At 45.6% G+C, this 21,721-nt stretch overlaps 20 non-coding genes across 20 annotated transcripts; 7 read left to right on the top strand and 13 right to left on the bottom strand.

Moving 5' to 3' along the window:
* The first annotated feature begins 126 nt into the window (after positions 1 to 126).
* On the top strand, positions 127 to 199 carry TRNAN-GUU (transfer RNA asparagine (anticodon GUU)). The gene has a single exon. It is a non-coding gene; the product is annotated as a tRNA-Asn (tRNA).
* A 221-nt stretch (positions 200 to 420) lies between these two features.
* On the top strand, positions 421 to 493 carry TRNAN-GUU (transfer RNA asparagine (anticodon GUU)). The gene has a single exon. It is a non-coding gene; the product is annotated as a tRNA-Asn (tRNA).
* Positions 494 to 711: 218 nt separating this feature from the next.
* On the top strand, positions 712 to 784 carry TRNAN-GUU (transfer RNA asparagine (anticodon GUU)). Its single transcript has one exon. It is a non-coding gene; the product is annotated as a tRNA-Asn (tRNA).
* A 74-nt stretch (positions 785 to 858) lies between these two features.
* On the top strand, positions 859 to 931 carry TRNAN-GUU (transfer RNA asparagine (anticodon GUU)). The gene has a single exon. It is a non-coding gene; the product is annotated as a tRNA-Asn (tRNA).
* A 221-nt stretch (positions 932 to 1,152) lies between these two features.
* Positions 1,153 to 1,225, top strand: TRNAN-GUU (transfer RNA asparagine (anticodon GUU)). The gene has a single exon. It is a non-coding gene; the product is annotated as a tRNA-Asn (tRNA).
* A 218-nt stretch (positions 1,226 to 1,443) lies between these two features.
* Positions 1,444 to 1,516, top strand: TRNAN-GUU (transfer RNA asparagine (anticodon GUU)). Its single transcript has one exon. It is a non-coding gene; the product is annotated as a tRNA-Asn (tRNA).
* Positions 1,517 to 1,590: 74 nt separating this feature from the next.
* TRNAN-GUU (transfer RNA asparagine (anticodon GUU)) lies at positions 1,591 to 1,663 on the top strand. Its single transcript has one exon. It is a non-coding gene; the product is annotated as a tRNA-Asn (tRNA).
* A 1,012-nt stretch (positions 1,664 to 2,675) lies between these two features.
* TRNAN-GUU (transfer RNA asparagine (anticodon GUU)) lies at positions 2,676 to 2,748 on the bottom strand. The gene has a single exon. It is a non-coding gene; the product is annotated as a tRNA-Asn (tRNA).
* Positions 2,749 to 3,112: 364 nt separating this feature from the next.
* TRNAN-GUU (transfer RNA asparagine (anticodon GUU)) lies at positions 3,113 to 3,185 on the bottom strand. The gene has a single exon. It is a non-coding gene; the product is annotated as a tRNA-Asn (tRNA).
* Positions 3,186 to 3,553: 368 nt separating this feature from the next.
* On the bottom strand, positions 3,554 to 3,626 carry TRNAS-GCU (transfer RNA serine (anticodon GCU)). The gene has a single exon. It is a non-coding gene; the product is annotated as a tRNA-Ser (tRNA).
* A 1,392-nt stretch (positions 3,627 to 5,018) lies between these two features.
* Positions 5,019 to 5,091, bottom strand: TRNAN-GUU (transfer RNA asparagine (anticodon GUU)). Its single transcript has one exon. It is a non-coding gene; the product is annotated as a tRNA-Asn (tRNA).
* Positions 5,092 to 6,630: 1,539 nt separating this feature from the next.
* On the bottom strand, positions 6,631 to 6,703 carry TRNAN-GUU (transfer RNA asparagine (anticodon GUU)). The gene has a single exon. It is a non-coding gene; the product is annotated as a tRNA-Asn (tRNA).
* Positions 6,704 to 7,949: 1,246 nt separating this feature from the next.
* TRNAN-GUU (transfer RNA asparagine (anticodon GUU)) lies at positions 7,950 to 8,022 on the bottom strand. Its single transcript has one exon. It is a non-coding gene; the product is annotated as a tRNA-Asn (tRNA).
* Positions 8,023 to 9,121: 1,099 nt separating this feature from the next.
* TRNAN-GUU (transfer RNA asparagine (anticodon GUU)) lies at positions 9,122 to 9,194 on the bottom strand. The gene has a single exon. It is a non-coding gene; the product is annotated as a tRNA-Asn (tRNA).
* A 514-nt stretch (positions 9,195 to 9,708) lies between these two features.
* On the bottom strand, positions 9,709 to 9,781 carry TRNAN-GUU (transfer RNA asparagine (anticodon GUU)). Its single transcript has one exon. It is a non-coding gene; the product is annotated as a tRNA-Asn (tRNA).
* Positions 9,782 to 11,320: 1,539 nt separating this feature from the next.
* TRNAN-GUU (transfer RNA asparagine (anticodon GUU)) lies at positions 11,321 to 11,393 on the bottom strand. Its single transcript has one exon. It is a non-coding gene; the product is annotated as a tRNA-Asn (tRNA).
* Positions 11,394 to 12,639: 1,246 nt separating this feature from the next.
* Positions 12,640 to 12,712, bottom strand: TRNAN-GUU (transfer RNA asparagine (anticodon GUU)). The gene has a single exon. It is a non-coding gene; the product is annotated as a tRNA-Asn (tRNA).
* Positions 12,713 to 16,302: 3,590 nt separating this feature from the next.
* On the bottom strand, positions 16,303 to 16,375 carry TRNAN-GUU (transfer RNA asparagine (anticodon GUU)). The gene has a single exon. It is a non-coding gene; the product is annotated as a tRNA-Asn (tRNA).
* A 3,003-nt stretch (positions 16,376 to 19,378) lies between these two features.
* TRNAN-GUU (transfer RNA asparagine (anticodon GUU)) lies at positions 19,379 to 19,451 on the bottom strand. Its single transcript has one exon. It is a non-coding gene; the product is annotated as a tRNA-Asn (tRNA).
* A 1,979-nt stretch (positions 19,452 to 21,430) lies between these two features.
* TRNAN-GUU (transfer RNA asparagine (anticodon GUU)) lies at positions 21,431 to 21,503 on the bottom strand. The gene has a single exon. It is a non-coding gene; the product is annotated as a tRNA-Asn (tRNA).
* Between the last annotated feature and the right edge of the window lie 218 nt (positions 21,504 to 21,721).

Here is a 21,721-nt window from a genome sequence, read left to right as displayed (position 1 = left end):
GCGCGTTCGGATGTTAACCATAAGGTTGGTGGTTCGAGCCCACCCGGCTGCCGTGTTGTGAAGTCTCAAATGTAACGTAAAAAGCCAAAGTTTTTCCACAATACCTGACGACCGTTTAATCTTTGAGCTTCCGTGGCGCAATGGTTAGCGCGTTCGGCTGTTAACCGAAAGGTTGGTGGTTCGAGCCCACCCGGGAGCGGTGTTGTGAGATCTCAAACGTAATGTCAAATGCCAAAGTTTTTCCACAATACCTGACGAACATTTAATCTTTGGGCTTCCGTGGCGCAATGGTTAGCGCGTTCGGCAGTTAACTGAAAGGTTGGTGGTTCGAGACCATCCGGGAGCGGTGTTGTGAGGTCTCAGATGTGACGTAAAAAGTCAAAGTTTTTCCACAATACCTGACGACCATTTAATTTTTGAGCTTCCGTGGCGCAATGGTTAGCGCGTTCGGCTGTTAACCGAAAGGTTGGTGGTTCGAGCCCACCCGGGAGCGGTGTTGTGAAATCTCACATGTAACGTAAAAATCCAAAGTTTTTCCACAATACCTGACGAACATTTAATCGTTGGGCTTCCGTTTCAATGGTTAACGCCGTCGGCTGTTAACCGAAAGGTTGGTGGTTCGAGCCCATCCGGGAGCGGTGTTGTGAGGTCTTAGATGTAACGTAAAATTCAGAGTTTTTTAAAAATACCTGACGAACATTTAATCTTTGGGCTTCCGTGGCGCAATGGTTAGCGCGTTCGGCTGTTAACCGAAAGGTTGGTGGTTCGAGCCCACCCGGGAGCGGTGTTGTGAGCTCTCAAATGTAACGTAAAAAGCCAAAGTTTTTCCACAATACCTGACGAACATTTAATCTTTGGGCTTCCGTGGCGCAATGGTTAGCGCGTTCGGCTGTTAACCGAAAGGTTGGTGGTTCGAGCCCACCCGGGAGCGGTGTTGTGAGATCTCAAACGTAATGTCAAATGCCAAAGTTTTTCCACAATACCTGACGAACATTTAATCTTTGGGCTTCCGTGGCGCAATGGTTAGCGCGTTCGGCAGTTAACTGAAAGGTTGGTGGTTCGAGACCATCCGGGAGCGGTGTTGTGAGGTCTCAGATGTGACGTAAAAAGTCAAAGTTTTTCCACAATACCTGACGACCATTTAATTTTTGAGCTTCCGTGGCGCAATGGTTAGCGCGTTCGGCTGTTAACCGAAAGGTTGGTGGTTCGAGCCCACCCGGGAGCGGTGTTGTGAAATCTCACATGTAACGTAAAAATCCAAAGTTTTTCCACAATACCTGACGAACATTTAATCGTTGGGCTTCCGTTTCAATGGTTAACGCCGTCGGCTGTTAACCGAAAGGTTGGTGGTTCGAGCCCATCCGGGAGCGGTGTTGTGAGGTCTTAGATGTAACGTAAAATTCAGAGTTTTTTAAAAATACCTGACGAACATTTAATCTTTGGGCTTCCGTGGCGCAATGGTTAGCGCGTTCGGCTGTTAACCGAAAGGTTGGTGGTTCGAGCCCACCCGGGAGCGGTGTTGTGAGCTCTCAAATGTAACGTAAAAAGCCAAAGTTTTTCCACAATACCTGACGAACATTTAATCTTTGGGCTTCCGTGGCGCAATGGTTAGCGCGTTCGGCTGTTAACCGAAAGGTTGGTGGTTCGAGCCCACCCGGGAGCGGTGTTGTGAGATCTCACATGTAACATAGAAATCCAAAGTTTTTCCACAATACCTGACGAACATTTAATCTTTGGGCTTCCGTTGCGCAATGGTTAACGCCGTCGGCTGTTAACCGAAAGGTTGGTGGTTCGAGCCCATCCGGGAGCGGTGTTGTGAGGTCTTAGATGTAACGTAAAATTCAGAGTTTTTTAAAAATAACTGACGAACATTTAATTTTTGGGCTTCCTTGGCGCAATGTTTAGAGCGTTCAGCTGTTATTCAAAAGGTTGGTGGTTCGAGCCCACCCGGGAGCGGTGATGTGAGCTCTCAAATGTGACGTAAAAAGTCAAAGTTTTTCCACAATACCTGACGAACATTTAATCGTTGGGCTTCCGTTTCAATGGTTAACGCCGTCGGCTGTTAACGTCACATCCGAGACTTCAAAACACCGCTCCCGGATGGGCTCGAACCACAGACCTTTTGAATAACAGCTGAACGCGCTAACCATTGCGCCACGGAAGCCCAAAGATTAAATGATCGTCAGGTATTTTTAAAAAACTCTGAATTTTACGTTACATCTAAGACCTCACAACACCGCTCCCGGATGGGCTCGAACCGCCAACCTTTCGGTTAACAGCCGACGGCGTTAACCATTGAAACGGAAGCCCAACGATTAAATGTTCGTCAGGTATTTTTAAAAAACTCTGACATTTACACTACATCTAAGACCTCACAACACAGCTCCCGGATGGGCTCGAACCCCCAACCTTTCGGTTAACAGCCGACGGCGTTAACCATTGCTTCACGGAAGCCCAAAAATTAAATGTTCGTCAGGTATTGTGGAAAAACTTTGACTTTTTACGTCACATCTGAGACCTCACAACACCGCTCCCGGATGGTCTCGAACCACCAACCTTTCAGTTAACTGCCGAACGCGCTAACCATTGCGCCACGGAAGCCCAAAGATTAAATGTTCGTCAGGTATTGTGGAAAAACTTTGGCATTTGACATTACGTTTGAGATCTCACAACACCGCTCCCGGGTGGGCTCGAACCACCAACCTTTCGGTTAACAGCCGAACGCGCTAACCATTGCGCCACGGAAGCCCAAAGATTAAATGTTCGTCAGGTATTTTTAAAAAACTCTGAATTTTACGTTACATCTAAGACCTCACATTACCGCTCCCGGATGGGCTCGAACCACCAACCTTTCGGTTAACAGCCGAACGCGCTAACCATTGCGCCACGGAAGCCCAAAAATTAAATGTTCGTCAGTTATTTTTAAAAAACTCTGAATTTTACGTTACATCTAAGACCTCACAACACCGCTCCCGGATGGGCTCGAACCACCAACCTTTCGGTTAACAGCCGACGGCGTTAACCATTGAAACGGAAGCCCAACGATTAAATGTTCGTCAGGTATTGTGGAAAAACTTTGGATTTTTACGTTACATGTGAGATTTCACAACACCGCTCCCGGGTGGGCTCGAACCACCAACCTTTCGGTTAACAGCCGAACGCGCTAACCATTGCGCCACGGAAGCTCAAAAATTAAATGGTCGTCAGGTATTGTGGAAAAACTTTGACTTTTTACGTCACATCTGAGACCTCACAACACCGCTCCCGGATGGTCTCGAACCACCAACCTTTCAGTTAACTGCCGAACGCGCTAACCGTTGCGCCACGGAAGCCCAAAGATTAAATGTTCGTCAGGTATTGTGGAAAAACTTTGACTTTTTACGTTACATTTGAGACTTCACAACACGGCAGCCGGGTGGGCTCGAACCACCATCCTTTTGGTTAACATCCGAACGCGCTAACCTTCGAGCCAAGGAAGCTCAGAAATGAAATGGTCGTCAGGTATTGTGGAAAAACTCTGACTTTTTACGTCACATTCGAGACTTCAAAACACCGCTCCCGGATGGGCTCGAACCACCAACCTTTCGGTTAGCAGCCGAACGCGCTAACCATTGCGCCACGGAAGCCCAAAAATTAAATGTTCGTCAGTTATTTTTAAAAAACTCTGATATTTACACTACATCTAAGACCTCACAGCACAGCTCCCGGATGGGCTCGAACCACCAACCTTTCGGTTAACAGCCGACGGCGTTAACCATTGCTTCACGGAAGCCCAAATATTAAATGTTCGTCAGGTATTGTGGAAAAACTTTGACTTTTTACGTCACATCTGAGACCTCACAACACCGCTCACGGATGGGCTCGAACCACCAACCTTTCGGTTAACAGCCGAACGCGCTAACCATTGCGCCACGGAAGCCCAAAGATTAAATGTTCGTCAGGAATTTTTAAAAAACTCTGAATTTTACGTTACATCTAAGACCTCACATTACCGCTCCCGGATGGGCTCGAACCACAAACCTTTTGAATAACAGCTGAACGCTCTAACCATTGCGCCACGGAAGCCCAAAAATTAAATGTTCGTCAGTTATTTTTAAAAAACTCTGAATTTTACGTTACATCTAAGACCTCACAACACCGCTCCCGGATGGGCTCGAACCACCAACCTTTCGGTTAACAGCCGACGGCGTTAACCATTGTGCAACGGAAGCCCAAAGATTAAATGTTCGTCAGGTATTGTGGAAAAACTTTGACTTTTTACGTCACATCTGAGACTTCACAACACCGCTCCCGGATGGGCTCGAACCACAAACCTTTTGAATAACAGCTGAACGCTCTAACCATTGCGCCACGGAAGCCCAAAAATTAAATGTTCGTCAGTTATTTTTAAAAAACTCTGAATTTTACGTTACATCTAAGACCTCACAACACAGCTCCCGGATGGGCTCGAACCACCAACCTTTCGGTTAACAGCCGACGGCGTTAACCATTGCTTCACGGAAGCCCAAAAATTAAATGTTCGTCAGGTATTGTGGAAACACTTTGACTTTTTACGTCACATCTGAGACTTCACAACACCGCTCCCGGATGGGCTCGAACCACAAACCTTTTGAATAACAGCTGAACGCTCTAACCATTGCGCCACGGAAGCCCAAAAATTAAATGTTCGTCAGTTATTTTTAAAAAACTCTGAATTTTACGTTACATCTAAGACCTCACAACACAGCTCCCGGATGGGCTCGAACCACCAACCTTTCGGTTAACAGCCGACGGCGTTAACCATTGCTTCACGGAAGCCCAAAAATTAAATGTTCGTCAGGTATTGTGGAAAAACTTTGACTTTTTACGTCACATCTGAGATCTCACAACACCGCTCCCGGATGGGCTCGAACCACCAACCTTTCGGTTAACAGCCGACGGCGTTAACTATTGCGCAACGGAAGCCCAAATATTAAATGTTCGTCAGGTATTGTGGAAAAACTTTGGATTTTTACGTTACATGTGAGATCTCACAACACCGCTCCCGGGTGGGCTCGAACCACCAACCTTTCGGTTAACAGCCGAACGCGCTAACCATTGCGCCACGGAAGCCCAAAGATTAAATGTTCGTCAGGTATTGTGGAAAAACTTTGACTTTTTACGTCACATCTGAGACTTCACAACACCGCTCCCGGATGGGCTCGAACCACAAACCTTTTGAATAACATCTGAACGCTCTAACCATTGCGCCACGGAAGACCAAAAATTAAATGTTCGTCAGTTATTTTTAAAAACTCTGAATTTTACGTTACATCTAAGACCTCACAACACCGCTCCCGGATGGGCTCGAACCACCAACCTTTCGGTTAACAGCCGACGGCGTTAACCATTGTGCAACGGAAGCCCAAAGATTAAATGTTCGTCAGGTATTGTGGAAAAACTTTGACTTTTTACGTCACATCTGAGACTTCACAACACCGCTCCCGGATGGGCTCGAACCACAAACCTTTTGAATAACAGCTGAACGCTCTAACCATTGCGCCACGGAAGCCCAAAAATTAAATGTTCGTCAGTTATTTTTAAAAAACTCTGAATTTTACGTTACATCTAAGACCTCACAACACCGCTCCCGGATGGGCTCGAACCACCAACCTTTCGGTTAACAGCCGACGGCGTTAACCATTGTGCAACGGAAGCCCAAAGATTAAATGTTCGTCAGGTATTGTGGAAAAACTTTGACTTTTTACGTCACATCTGAGACTTCACAACACCGCTCCCGGATGGGCTCGAACCACAAACCTTTTGAATAACAGCTGAACGCTCTAACCATTGCGCCACGGAAGCCCAAAAATTAAATGTTCGTCAGTTATTTTTAAAAAACTCTGAATTTTACGTTACATCTAAGACCTCACAACACAGCTCCCGGATGGGCTCGAACCACCAACCTTTCGGTTAACAGCCGACGGCGTTAACCATTGCTTCACGGAAGCCCAAAAATTAAATGTTCGTCAGGTATTGTGGAAACACTTTGACTTTTTACGTCACATCTGAGATCTCACAACACCGCTCCCGGATGGGCTCGAACCACCAACCTTTCGGTTAACAGCCGACGGCGTTAACCATTGCGCAACGGAAGCCCAAAGATTAAATGTTCGTCAGGTATTGTGGAAAAACTTTGACTTTTTACGTCACATCTGAGACTTCACAACACCGCTCCCGGATGGGCTCGAACCACAAACCTTTTGAATAACAGCTGAACGCTCTAACCATTGCGCCACGGAAGCCCAAAAATTAAATGTTCGTCAGTTATTTTTAAAAAACTCTGAATTTTACGTTACATCTAAGACCTCACAACACAGCTCCCGGATGGGCTCGAACCACCAACCTTTCGGTTAACAGCCGACGGCGTTAACCATTGCTTCACGGAAGCCCAAAAATTAAATGTTCGTCAGGTATTGTGGAAAAACTTTGACTTTTTACGTCACATCTGAGATCTCACAACACCGCTCCCGGATGGGCTCGAACCACCAACCTTTCGGTTAACAGCCGACGGCGTTAACTATTGCGCAACGGAAGCCCAAATATTAAATGTTCGTCAGGTATTGTGGAAAAACTTTGGATTTTTACGTTACATGTGAGATCTCACAACACCGCTCCCGGGTGGGCTCGAACCACCAACCTTTCGGTTAACAGCCGAACGCGCTAACCATTGCGCCACGGAAGCCCAAAGATTAAATGTTCGTCAGGTATTGTGGAAAAACTTTGACTTTTTACGTCACATCTGAGACTTCACAACACCGCTCCCGGATGGGCTCGAACCACAAACCTTTTGAATAACATCTGAACGCTCTAACCATTGCGCCACGGAAGACCAAAAATTAAATGTTCGTCAGTTATTTTTAAAAACTCTGAATTTTACGTTACATCTAAGACCTCACAACACCGCTCCCGGATGGGCTCGAACCACCAACCTTTCGGTTAACAGCCGACGGCGTTAACCATTGTGCAACGGAAGCCCAAAGATTAAATGTTCGTCAGGTATTGTGGAAAAACTTTGACTTTTTACGTCACATCTGAGACTTCACAACACCGCTCCCGGATGGGCTCGAACCACAAACCTTTTGAATAACAGCTGAACGCTCTAACCATTGCGCCACGGAAGCCCAAAAATTAAATGTTCGTCAGTTATTTTTAAAAAACTCTGAATTTTACGTTACATCTAAGACCTCACAACACCGCTCCCGGATGGGCTCGAACCACCAACCTTTCGGTTAACAGCCGACGGCGTTAACCATTGCTTCACGGAAGCCCAAAAATTAAATGTTCGTCAGGTATTGTGGAAACACTTTGACTTTTTACGTCACATCTGAGATCTCACAACACCGCTCCCGGATGGGCTCGAACCACCAACCTTTCGGTTAACAGCCGACGGCGTTAACCATTGCGCAACGGAAGCCCAAAGATTAAATGTTCGTCAGGTATTGTGGAAAAACTTTGACTTTTTACGTCACATCTGAGACTTCACAACACCGCTCCCGGATGGGCTCGAACCACAAACCTTTTGAATAACAGCTGAACGCTCTAACCATTGCGCCACGGAAGCCCAAAAATTAAATGTTCGTCAGTTATTTTTAAAAAACTCTGAATTTTACGTTACATCTAAGACCTCACAACACAGCTCCCGGATGGGCTCGAACCACCAACCTTTCGGTTAACAGCCGACGGCGTTAACCATTGCTTCACGGAAGCCCAAAAATTAAATGTTCGTCAGGTATTGTGGAAAAACTTTGACTTTTTACGTCACATCTGAGATCTCACAACACCGCTCCCGGATGGGCTCGAACCACCAACCTTTCGGTTAACAGCCGACGGCGTTAACTATTGCGCAACGGAAGCCCAAATATTAAATGTTCGTCAGGTATTGTGGAAAAACTTTGGATTTTTACGTTACATGTGAGATCTCACAACACCGCTCCCGGGTGGGCTCGAACCACCAACCTTTCGGTTAACAGCCGAACGCGCTAACCATTGCGCCACGGAAGCCCAAAGATTAAATGTTCGTCAGGTATTGTGGAAAAACTTTGACTTTTTACGTCACATCTGAGACTTCACAACACCGCTCCCGGATGGGCTCGAACCACAAACCTTTTGAATAACATCTGAACGCTCTAACCATTGCGCCACGGAAGACCAAAAATTAAATGTTCGTCAGTTATTTTTAAAAACTCTGAATTTTACGTTACATCTAAGACCTCACAACACCGCTCCCGGATGGGCTCGAACCACCAACCTTTCGGTTAACAGCCGACGGCGTTAACCATTGTGCAACGGAAGCCCAAAGATTAAATGTTCGTCAGGTATTGTGGAAAAACTTTGACTTTTTACGTCACATCTGAGACTTCACAACACCGCTCCCGGATGGGCTCGAACCACAAACCTTTTGAATAACAGCTGAACGCTCTAACCATTGCGCCACGGAAGCCCAAAAATTAAATGTTCGTCAGTTATTTTTAAAAAACTCTGAATTTTACGTTACATCTAAGACCTCACAACACCGCTCCCGGATGGGCTCGAACCACCAACCTTTCGGTTAACAGCCGACGGCGTTAACCATTGTGCAACGGAAGCCCAAAGATTAAATGTTCGTCAGGTATTGTGGAAAAACTTTGACTTTTTACGTCACATCTGAGACTTCACAACACCGCTCCCGGATGGGCTCGAACCACAAACCTTTTGAATAACAGCTGAACGCTCTAACCATTGCGCCACGGAAGCCCAAAAATTAAATGTTCGTCAGTTATTTTTAAAAAACTCTGAATTTTACGTTACATCTAAGACCTCACAACACAGCTCCCGGATGGGCTCGAACCACCAACCTTTCGGTTAACAGCCGACGGCGTTAACCATTGCTTCACGGAAGCCCAAAAATTAAATGTTCGTCAGGTATTGTGGAAAAACTTTGACTTTTTACGTCACATCTGAGATCTCACAACACCGCTCCCGGATGGGCTCGAACCACCAACCTTTCGGTTAACAGCCGACGGCGTTAACTATTGCGCAACGGAAGCCCAAATATTAAATGTTCGTCAGGTATTGTGGAAAAACTTTGGATTTTTACGTTACATGTGAGATCTCACAACACCGCTCCCGGGTGGGCTCGAACCACCAACCTTTCGGTTAACAGCCGAACGCGCTAACCATTGCGCCACGGAAGCCCAAAGATTAAATGTTCGTCAGGTATTGTGGAAAAACTTTGACTTTTTACGTCACATCTGAGACTTCACAACACCGCTCCCGGATGGGCTCGAACCACAAACCTTTTGAATAACAGCTGAACGCTCTAACCATTGCGCCACGGAAGCCCAAAAATTAAATGTTCGTCAGTTATTTTTAAAAAACTCTGAATTTTACGTTACATCTAAGACCTCACAACACAGCTCCCGGATGGGCTCGAACCACCAACCTTTCGGTTAACAGCCGACGGCGTTAACCATTGCTTCACGGAAGCCCAAAAATTAAATGTTCGTCAGGTATTGTGGAAAAACTTTGACTTTTTACGTCACATCTGAGATCTCACAACACCGCTCCCGGATGGGCTCGAACCACCAACCTTTCGGTTAACAGCCGACGGCGTTAACTATTGCGCAACGGAAGCCCAAATATTAAATGTTCGTCAGGTATTGTGGAAAAACTTTGGATTTTTACGTTACATGTGAGATCTCACAACACCGCTCCCGGGTGGGCTCGAACCACCAACCTTTCGGTTAACAGCCGAACGCGCTAACCATTGCGCCACGGAAGCCCAAAGATTAAATGTTCGTCAGGTATTGTGGAAAAACTTTGACTTTTTACGTCACATCTGAGACTTCACAACACCGCTCCCGGATGGGCTCGAACCACAAACCTTTTGAATAACATCTGAACGCTCTAACCATTGCGCCACGGAAGACCAAAAATTAAATGTTCGTCAGTTATTTTTAAAAACTCTGAATTTTACGTTACATCTAAGACCTCACAACACCGCTCCCGGATGGGCTCGAACCACCAACCTTTCGGTTAACAGCCGACGGCGTTAACCATTGTGCAACGGAAGCCCAAAGATTAAATGTTCGTCAGGTATTGTGGAAAAACTTTGACTTTTTACGTCACATCTGAGACTTCACAACACCGCTCCCGGATGGGCTCGAACCACAAACCTTTTGAATAACAGCTGAACGCTCTAACCATTGCGCCACGGAAGCCCAAAAATTAAATGTTCGTCAGTTATTTTTAAAAAACTCTGAATTTTACGTTACATCTAAGACCTCACAACACCGCTCCCGGATGGGCTCGAACCACCAACCTTTCGGTTAACAGCCGACGGCGTTAACCATTGTGCAACGGAAGCCCAAAGATTAAATGTTCGTCAGGTATTGTGGAAAAACTTTGACTTTTTACGTCACATCTGAGACTTCACAACACCGCTCCCGGATGGGCTCGAACCACAAACCTTTTGAATAACAGCTGAACGCTCTAACCATTGCGCCACGGAAGCCCAAAAATTAAATGTTCGTCAGTTATTTTTAAAAAACTCTGAATTTTACGTTACATCTAAGACCTCACAACACAGCTCCCGGATGGGCTCGAACCACCAACCTTTCGGTTAACAGCCGACGGCGTTAACCATTGCTTCACGGAAGCCCAAAAATTAAATGTTCGTCAGGTATTGTGGAAAAACTTTGACTTTTTACGTCACATCTGAGATCTCACAACACCGCTCCCGGATGGGCTCGAACCACCAACCTTTCGGTTAACAGCCGACGGCGTTAACTATTGCGCAACGGAAGCCCAAATATTAAATGTTCGTCAGGTATTGTGGAAAAACTTTGACTTTTTACGTCACATCTGAGACTTCACAACACCGCTCCCGGATGGGCTCGAACCACAAACCTTTTGAATAACAGCTGAACGCTCTAACCATTGCGCCACGGAAGCCCAAAAATTAAATGTTCGTCAGTTATTTTTAAAAAACTCTGAATTTTACGTTACATCTAAGACCTCACAACACAGCTCCCGGATGGGCTCGAACCACCAACCTTTCGGTTAACAGCCGACGGCGTTAACCATTGCTTCACGGAAGCCCAAAAATTAAATGTTCGTCAGGTATTGTGGAAAAACTTTGACTTTTTACGTCACATCTGAGATCTCACAACACCGCTCCCGGATGGGCTCGAACCACCAACCTTTCGGTTAACAGCCGACGGCGTTAACTATTGCGCAACGGAAGCCCAAATATTAAATGTTCGTCAGGTATTGTGGAAAAACTTTGGATTTTTACGTTACATGTGAGATCTCACAACACCGCTCCCGGGTGGGCTCGAACCACCAACCTTTCGGTTAACAGCCGAACGCGCTAACCATTGCGCCACGGAAGCCCAAAGATTAAATGTTCGTCAGGTATTGTGGAAAAACTTTGACTTTTTACGTCACATCTGAGACTTCACAACACCGCTCCCGGATGGGCTCGAACCACAAACCTTTTGAATAACATCTGAACGCTCTAACCATTGCGCCACGGAAGACCAAAAATTAAATGTTCGTCAGTTATTTTTAAAAACTCTGAATTTTACGTTACATCTAAGACCTCACAACACCGCTCCCGGATGGGCTCGAACCACCAACCTTTCGGTTAACAGCCGACGGCGTTAACCATTGTGCAACGGAAGCCCAAAGATTAAATGTTCGTCAGGTATTGTGGAAAAACTTTGACTTTTTACGTCACATCTGAGACTTCACAACACCGCTCCCGGATGGGCTCGAACCACAAACCTTTTGAATAACAGCTGAACGCTCTAACCATTGCGCCACGGAAGCCCAAAAATTAAATGTTCGTCAGTTATTTTTAAAAAACTCTGAATTTTACGTTACATCTAAGACCTCACAACACCGCTCCCGGATGGGCTCGAACCACCAACCTTTCGGTTAACAGCCGACGGCGTTAACCATTGCTTCACGGAAGCCCAAAAATTAAATGTTCGTCAGGTATTGTGGAAACACTTTGACTTTTTACGTCACATCTGAGATCTCACAACACCGCTCCCGGATGGGCTCGAACCACCAACCTTTCGGTTAACAGCCGACGGCGTTAACCATTGCGCAACGGAAGCCCAAAGATTAAATGTTCGTCAGGTATTGTGGAAAAACTTTGACTTTTTACGTCACATCTGAGACTTCACAACACCGCTCCCGGATGGGCTCGAACCACAAACCTTTTGAATAACAGCTGAACGCTCTAACCATTGCGCCACGGAAGCCCAAAAATTAAATGTTCGTCAGTTATTTTTAAAAAACTCTGAATTTTACGTTACATCTAAGACCTCACAACACAGCTCCCGGATGGGCTCGAACCACCAACCTTTCGGTTAACAGCCGACGGCGTTAACCATTGCTTCACGGAAGCCCAAAAATTAAATGTTCGTCAGGTATTGTGGAAAAACTTTGACTTTTTACGTCACATCTGAGATCTCACAACACCGCTCCCGGATGGGCTCGAACCACCAACCTTTCGGTTAACAGCCGACGGCGTTAACTATTGCGCAACGGAAGCCCAAATATTAAATGTTCGTCAGGTATTGTGGAAAAACTTTGGATTTTTACGTTACATGTGAGATCTCACAACACCGCTCCCGGGTGGGCTCGAACCACCAACCTTTCGGTTAACAGCCGAACGCGCTAACCATTGCGCCACGGAAGCCCAAAGATTAAATGTTCGTCAGGTATTGTGGAAAAACTTTGACTTTTTACGTCACATCTGAGACTTCACAACACCGCTCCCGGATGGGCTCGAACCACAAACCTTTTGAATAACATCTGAACGCTCTAACCATTGCGCCACGGAAGACCAAAAATTAAATGTTCGTCAGTTATTTTTAAAAACTCTGAATTTTACGTTACATCTAAGACCTCACAACACCGCTCCCGGATGGGCTCGAACCACCAACCTTTCGGTTAACAGCCGACGGCGTTAACCATTGTGCAACGGAAGCCCAAAGATTAAATGTTCGTCAGGTATTGTGGAAAAACTTTGACTTTTTACGTCACATCTGAGACTTCACAACACCGCTCCCGGATGGGCTCGAACCACAAACCTTTTGAATAACAGCTGAACGCTCTAACCATTGCGCCACGGAAGCCCAAAAATTAAATGTTCGTCAGTTATTTTTAAAAAACTCTGAATTTTACGTTACATCTAAGACCTCACAACACCGCTCCCGGATGGGCTCGAACCACCAACCTTTCGGTTAACAGCCGACGGCGTTAACCATTGTGCAACGGAAGCCCAAAGATTAAATGTTCGTCAGGTATTGTGGAAAAACTTTGACTTTTTACGTCACATCTGAGACTTCACAACACCGCTCCCGGATGGGCTCGAACCACAAACCTTTTGAATAACAGCTGAACGCTCTAACCATTGCGCCACGGAAGCCCAAAAATTAAATGTTCGTCAGTTATTTTTAAAAAACTCTGAATTTTACGTTACATCTAAGACCTCACAACACAGCTCCCGGATGGGCTCGAACCACCAACCTTTCGGTTAACAGCCGACGGCGTTAACCATTGCTTCACGGAAGCCCAAAAATTAAATGTTCGTCAGGTATTGTGGAAACACTTTGACTTTTTACGTCACATCTGAGATCTCACAACACCGCTCCCGGATGGGCTCGAACCACCAACCTTTCGGTTAACAGCCGACGGCGTTAACCATTGCGCAACGGAAGCCCAAAGATTAAATGTTCGTCAGGTATTGTGGAAAAACTTTGACTTTTTACGTCACATCTGAGACTTCACAACACCGCTCCCGGATGGGCTCGAACCACAAACCTTTTGAATAACAGCTGAACGCTCTAACCATTGCGCCACGGAAGCCCAAAAATTAAATGTTCGTCAGTTATTTTTAAAAAACTCTGAATTTTACGTTACATCTAAGACCTCACAACACAGCTCCCGGATGGGCTCGAACCACCAACCTTTCGGTTAACAGCCGACGGCGTTAACCATTGCTTCACGGAAGCCCAAAAATTAAATGTTCGTCAGGTATTGTGGAAAAACTTTGACTTTTTACGTCACATCTGAGATCTCACAACACCGCTCCCGGATGGGCTCGAACCACCAACCTTTCGGTTAACAGCCGACGGCGTTAACTATTGCGCAACGGAAGCCCAAATATTAAATGTTCGTCAGGTATTGTGGAAAAACTTTGGATTTTTACGTTACATGTGAGATCTCACAACACCGCTCCCGGGTGGGCTCGAACCACCAACCTTTCGGTTAACAGCCGAACGCGCCAACCATTGCGCCACGGAAGCCCAAAGATTAAATGTTCGTCAGGTATTGTGGAAAAACTTTGACTTTTTACGTCACATCTGAGACTTCACAACACCGCTCCCGGATGGGCTCGAACCACAAACCTTTTGAATAACATCTGAACGCTCTAACCATTGCGCCACGGAAGACCAAAAATTAAATGTTCGTCAGTTATTTTTAAAAACTCTGAATTTTACGTTACATCTAAGACCTCACAACACCGCTCCCGGATGGGCTCGAACCACCAACCTTTCGGTTAACAGCCGACGGCGTTAACCATTGTGCAACGGAAGCCCAAAGATTAAATGTTCGTCAGGTATTGTGGAAAAACTTTGACTTTTTACGTCACATCTGAGACTTCACAACACCGCTCCCGGATGGGCTCGAACCACAAACCTTTTGAATAACAGCTGAACGCTCTAACCATTGCGCCACGGAAGCCCAAAAATTAAATGTTCGTCAGTTATTTTTAAAAAACTCTGAATTTTACGTTACATCTAAGACCTCACAACACCGCTCCCGGATGGGCTCGAACCACCAACCTTTCGGTTAACAGCCGACGGCGTTAACCATTGTGCAACGGAAGCCCAAAGATTAAATGTTCGTCAGGTATTGTGGAAAAACTTTGACTTTTTACGTCACATCTGAGACTTCACAACACCGCTCCCGGATGGGCTCGAACCACAAACCTTTTGAATAACATCTGAACGCTCTAACCATTGCGCCACGGAAGACCAAAAATTAAATGTTCGTCAGTTATTTTTAAAATATCTGAATTTTACGTTACATCTAAGACCTCACAACACCGCTCCCGGATGGGCTCGAACCACCAACCTTTCGGTTAACAGCCGACGGCGTTAACCATTGTGCAACGGAAGCCCAAAGATTAAATGTTCGTCAGGTATTGTGGAAAAACTTTGACTTTTTACGTCACATCTGAGACTTCACAACACCGCTCCCGGATGGGCTCGAACCACAAACCTTTTGAATAACAGCTGAACGCTCTAACCATTGCGCCACGGAAGCCCAAAAATTAAATGTTCGTCAGTTATTTTTAAAAAACTCTGAATTTTACGTTACATCTAAGACCTCACAACACCGCTCCCGGATGGGCTCGAACCACCAACCTTTCGGTTAACAGCCGACGGCGTTAACCATTGTGCAACGGAAGCCCAAAGATTAAATGTTCGTCAGGTATTGTGGAAAAACTTTGACTTTTTACGTCACATCTGAGACTTCACAACACCGCTCCCGGATGGGCTCGAACCACAAACCTTTCGGTTAACAGCCGACGGCGTTAACCATTGCTTCACGGAAGCCCAAAAATTAAATGTTCGTCAGGTATTGTGGAAACACTTTGACTTTTTACGTCACATCTGAGATCTCACAACACCGCTCCCGGATGGGCTCGAACCACCAACCTTTCGGTTAACAGCCGACGGCGTTAACCATTGCGCAACGGAAGCCCAAAGATTAAATGTTCGTCAGGTATTGTGGAAAAACTTTGACTTTTTACGTCACATCTGAGACTTCACAACACCGCTCCCGGATGGGCTCGAACCACAAACCTTTTGAATAACAGCTGAACGCTCTAACCATTGCGCCACGGAAGCCCAAAAATTAAATGTTCGTCAGTTATTTTTAAAAAACTCTGAATTTTACGTTACATCTAAGACCTCACAACACAGCTCCCGGATGGGCTCGAACCACCAACCTTTCGGTTAACAGCCGACGGCGTTAACCATTGCTTCACGGAAGCCCAAAAATTAAATGTTCGTCAGGTATTGTGGAAAAACTTTGACTTTTTACGTCACATCTGAGATCTCACAACACCGCTCCCGGATGGGCTCGAACCACCAACCTTTCGGTTAACAGCCGACGGCGTTAACTATTGCGCAACGGAAGCCCAAATATTAAATGTTCGTCAGGTATTGTGGAAAAACTTTGGATTTTTACGTTACATGTGAGATCTCACAACACCGCTCCCGGGTGGGCTCGAACCACCAACCTTTCGGTTAACAGCCGAACGCGCTAACCATTGCGCCACGGAAGCCCAAAGATTAAATGTTCGTCAGGTATTGTGGAAAAACTTTGACTTTTTACGTCACATCTGAGACTTCACAACACCGCTCCCGGATGGGCTCGAACCACAAACCTTTTGAATAACATCTGAACGCTCTAACCATTGCGCCACGGAAGACCAAAAATTAAATGTTCGTCAGTTATTTTTAAAAACTCTGAATTTTACGTTACATCTAAGACCTCACAACACCGCTCCCGGATGGGCTCGAACCACCAACCTTTCGGTTAACAGCCGACGGCGTTAACCATTGTGCAACGGAAGCCCAAAGATTAAATGTTCGTCAGGTATTGTGGAAAAACTTTGACTTTTTACGTCACATCTGAGACTTCACAACACCGCTCCCGGATGGGCTCGAACCACAAACCTTTTGAATAACAGCTGAACGCTCTAACCATTGCGCCACGGAAGCCCAAAAATTAAATGTTCGTCAGTTATTTTTAAAAAACTCTGAATTTTACGTTACATCTAAGACCTCACAACACCGCTCCCGGATGGGCTCGAACCACCAACCTTTCGGTTAACAGCCGACGGCGTTAACCATTGTGCAACGGAAGCCCAAAGATTAAATGTTCGTCAGGTATTGTGGAAAAACTTTGACTTTTTACGTCACATCTGAGACTTCACAACACCGCTCCCGGATGGGCTCGAACCACAAACCTTTTGAATAACATCTGAACGCTCTAACCATTGCGCCACGGAAGACCAAAAATTAAATGTTCGTCAGTTATTTTTAAAAACTCTGAATTTTACGTTACATCTAAGACCTCACAACACCGCTCCCGGATGGGCTCGAACCACCAACCTTTCGGTTAACAGCCGACGGCGTTAACCATTGTGCAACGGAAGCCCAAAGATTAAATGTTCGTCAGGTATTGTGGAAAAACTTTGACTTTTTACGTCACATCTGAGACTTCACAACACCGCTCCCGGATGGGCTCGAACCACAAACCTTTTGAATAACAGCTGAACGCTCTAACCATTGCGCCACGGAAGCCCAAAAATTAAATGTTCGTCAGTTATTTTTAAAAAACTCTGAATTTTACGTTACATCTAAGACCTCACAACACCGCTCCCGGATGGGCTCGAACCACCAACCTTTCGGTTAACAGCCGACGGCGTTAACCATTGTGCAACGGAAGCCCAAAGATTAAATGTTCGTCAGGTATTGTGGAAAAACTTTGACTTTTTACGTCACATCTGAGACTTCACAACACCGCTCCCGGATGGGCTCGAACCACAAACCTTTTGAATAACAGCTGAACGCTCTAACCATTGCGCCACGGAAGCCCAAAAATTAAATGTTCGTCAGTTATTTTTAAAAAACTCTGAATTTTACGTTACATCTAAGACCTCACAACACAGCTCCCGGATGGGCTCGAACCACCAACCTTTCGGTTAACAGCCGACGGCGTTAACCATTGCTTCACGGAAGCCCAAAAATTAAATGTTCGTCAGGTATTGTGGAAACACTTTGACTTTTTACGTCACATCTGAGATCTCACAACACCGCTCCCGGATGGGCTCGAACCACCAACCTTTCGCTTAACAGCCGAACGCGCTAACCATTGCGCCACGGAAGCCCAAAGATTAAATGTTCGTCAGGTATTGTGGAAAAACTTTGACTTTTTACGTCACACCTGAGTCTTCACAACACCGCTCCCGGATGGGCTCGAACCACAAACCTTTTGAATAACAGCTGAACGCTCTAACCATTGCGCCACGGAAGCCCAAAAATTAAATGTTCGTCAGTTATTTTTAAAAAACTCTGAATTTTACTTTACATCTAAGACCTCACAACACCGCTCCCGGATGGGCTCGAACCACCAACCTTTCGGTTAACAGCCGACGGCGTTAACCATTGTGCAACGGAAGCCCAAAGATTAAATGTTCGTCAGGTATTGTGGAAAAACTTTGACTTTTTACGTCACATCTGAGACTTCACAACACCGCTCCCGGATGGGCTCGAACCACAAACCTTTTGAATTACAGCTGAACGCTCTAACCATTGCGCCACGGAAGCCCAAAAATTAAATGTTCGTCAGTTATTTTTAAAAAACTCTGAATTTTACGTTACATCTAAGACCTCACAACACAGCTCCCGGATGGGCTCGAACCACCAACCTTTCGGTTAACAGCCGACGGCGTTAACCATTGCTTCACGGAAGCCCAAAAATTAAATGTTCGTCAGGTATTGTGGAAAAACTTTGACTTTTTACGTCACATCTGAGACTTCACAACACCGCTCCCGGATGGGCTCGAACCACAAACCTTTTGAATAACAGCTGAACGCTCTAACCATTGCGCCACGGAAGCCCAAAAATTAAATGTTCGTCAGTTATTTTTAAAAAACTCTGAATTTTACGTTACATCTAAGACCTCACAACACCGCTCCCGGATGGGCTCGAACCACCAACCTTTCGGTTAACAGCCGACGGCGTTAACCATTGTGCAACGGAAGCCCAAAGATTAAATGTTCGTCAGGTATTGTGGAAAAACTTTGACTTTTTACGTCACATCTGAGACTTCACAACACCGCTCCCGGATGGGCTCGAACCACAAACCTTTTGAATAACAGCTGAACGCTCTAACCATTGCGCCACGGAAGCCCAAAAATTAAATGTTCGTCAGTTATTTTTAAAAAACTCTGAATTTTACGTTACATCTAAGACCTCACAACACAGCTCCCGGATGGGCTCGAACCACCAACCTTTCGGTTAACAGCCGACGGCGTTAACCATTGCTTCACGGAAGCCCAAAAATTAAATGTTCGTCAGGTATTGTGGAAAAACTTTGACTTTTTACGTCACATCTGAGATCTCACAACACCGCTCCCGGATGGGCTCGAACCACCAACCTTTCGGTTAACAGCCGACGGCGTTAACCATTGCGCAACGGAAGCCCAAATATTAAATGTTCGTCAGGTTTTGTGGAAAAACTTTGGATTTTTACGTTACATGTGAGATCTCACAACACCGCTCCCGGGTGGGCTCGAACCACCAACCTTTCGGTTAACAGCCGAACGCGCTAACCATTGCGCCACGGAAGCCCAAAGATTAAATGTTCGTCAGGTATTGTGGAAAAACTTTGACTTTTTACGTCACATCTGAGACTTCACAACACCGCTCCCGGATGGGCTCGAACCACAAACCTTTTGAATAACAGCTGAACGCTCTAAACATTGCGCCACGGAAGCCCAAAAATTAAATGTTCGTCAGTTATTTTTAAAAAACTCTGAATTTTACGTTACATCTAAGACCTCACAACACCGCTCCCGGATGGGCTCGAACCACCAACCTTTCGGTTAACAGCCGACGGCGTTAACCATTGTGCAACGGAAGCCCAAAGATTAAATGTTCGTCAGGTATTGTGGAAAAACTTTGACTTTTTACGTCACATCTGAGACTTCACAACACCGCTCCCGGATGGGCTCGAACCACAAACCTTTTGAATAACAGCTGAACGCTCTAAACATTGCGCCACGGAAGCCCAAAAATTAAATGTTCGTCAGTTATTTTTAAAAAACTCTGAATTTTACGTTACATCTAAGACCTCACAACACCGCTCCCGGATGGGCTCGAACCACCAACCTTTCGGTTAACAGCCGACGGCGTTAACCATTGTGCAACGGAAGCCCAAAGATTAAATGTTCGTCAGGTATTGTGGAAAAACTTTGACTTTTTACGTCACATCTGAGACTTCACAACACCGCTCCCGGATGGGCTCGAACCACAAACCTTTTGAATAACAGCTGAACGCTCTAACCATTGCGCCACGGAAGCCCAAAAATTAAATGTTCGTCAGTTATTTTTAAAAAACTCTGAATTTTACGTTACATCTAAGACCTCACAACACCGCTCCCGGATGGGCTCGAACCACCAACCTTTCGGTTAACAGCCGACGGCGTTAACCATTGTGCAACGGAAGCCCAAAGATTAAATGTTCGTCAGGTATTGTGGAAAAACTTTGACTTTTTACGTCACATCTGAGACTTCACAACACCGCTCCCGGATGGGCTCGAACCACAAACCTTTTGAATAACAGCTGAACGCTCTAACCATTGCGCCACGGAAGCCCAAAAATTAAATGGTCGTCGGCTATTGTGGAAACACTTTGGCTTTTTACGTTACATGTGAGAGCTCACAACACCGCTCCCGGGTGGGCTCGAACCACCAACCTTTCGGTTAACAGCCGAAAGCGCTAACCATTGCGCCACGGAAGCCCAAAGATTAAATGTTCGTCAGGAATTTTTAAAAAACTCTGAATTTTACGTTACATCTAAGACCTCACATTACCGCTCCCGGATGGGCTCGAACCACAAACCTTTTGAATAACAGCTGAACGCTCTAACCATTGCGCCACGGAAGACCAAAAATTAAAGGTTCGTCAGTTATTTTTAAAAAACTCTGAATTTTACGTTACATCTAAGACCTCACAACACCGCTCCCGGATGGGCTCGAACCACCAACCTTTCGGTTAACAGCCGACGGCGTTAACCATTGTGCAACGGAAGCCCAAAGATTAAATGTTCGTCAGGTATTGTGGAAAAACTTTGACTTTTTACGTCACATCTGAGACTTCACAACACCGCTCCCGGATGGGCTCGAACCACAAACCTTTTGAATAACAGCTGAACGCTCTAACCATTGCGCCACGGAAGCCCAAAAATTAAATGTTCGTCAGTTATTTTTAAAAAACTCTGAATTTTACGTTACATCTAAGACCTCACAACACAGCTCCCGGATGGGCTCGAACCACCAACCTTTCGGTTAACAGCCGACGGCGTTAACCATTGCTTCACGGAAGCCCAAAAATTAAATGTTCGTCAGGTATTGTGGAAAAACTTTGACTTTTTACGTCACATCTGAGATCTCACAACACCGCTCCCGGATGGGCTCGAACCACCAACCTTTCGGTTAACAGCCGACGGCGTTAACCATTGCGCAACGGAAGCCCAAATATTAAATGTTCGTCAGGTTTTGTGGAAAAACTTTGGATTTTTACGTTACATGTGAGATCTCACAACACCGCTCCCGGGTGGGCTCGAACCACCAACCTTTCGGTTAACAGCCGAACGCGCTAACCATTGCGCCACGGAAGCCCAAAGATTAAATGTTCGTCAGGTATTGTGGAAAAACTTTGACTTTTTACGTCACATCTGAGACTTCACAACACCGCTCCCGGATGGGCTCGAACCACAAACCTTTTGAATAACAGCTGAACGCTCTAAACATTGCGCCACGGAAGCCCAAAAATTAAATGTTCGTCAGTTATTTTTAAAAAACTCTGAATTTTACGTTACATCTAAGACCTCACAAC

The sequence above is a fragment of the Phalangium opilio genome, unplaced genomic scaffold, assembly GCF_054372755.1.
Source record: "Phalangium opilio isolate 3A_F unplaced genomic scaffold, DU_Popi_V2 ptg000352l_1, whole genome shotgun sequence".
Lineage (NCBI taxonomy): Eukaryota > Metazoa > Arthropoda > Arachnida > Opiliones > Phalangiidae > Phalangium > Phalangium opilio.
The sequence above is the reverse complement of the archived record's forward strand: the minus strand, read 5'-3'. Positions and strand labels throughout refer to the sequence as shown.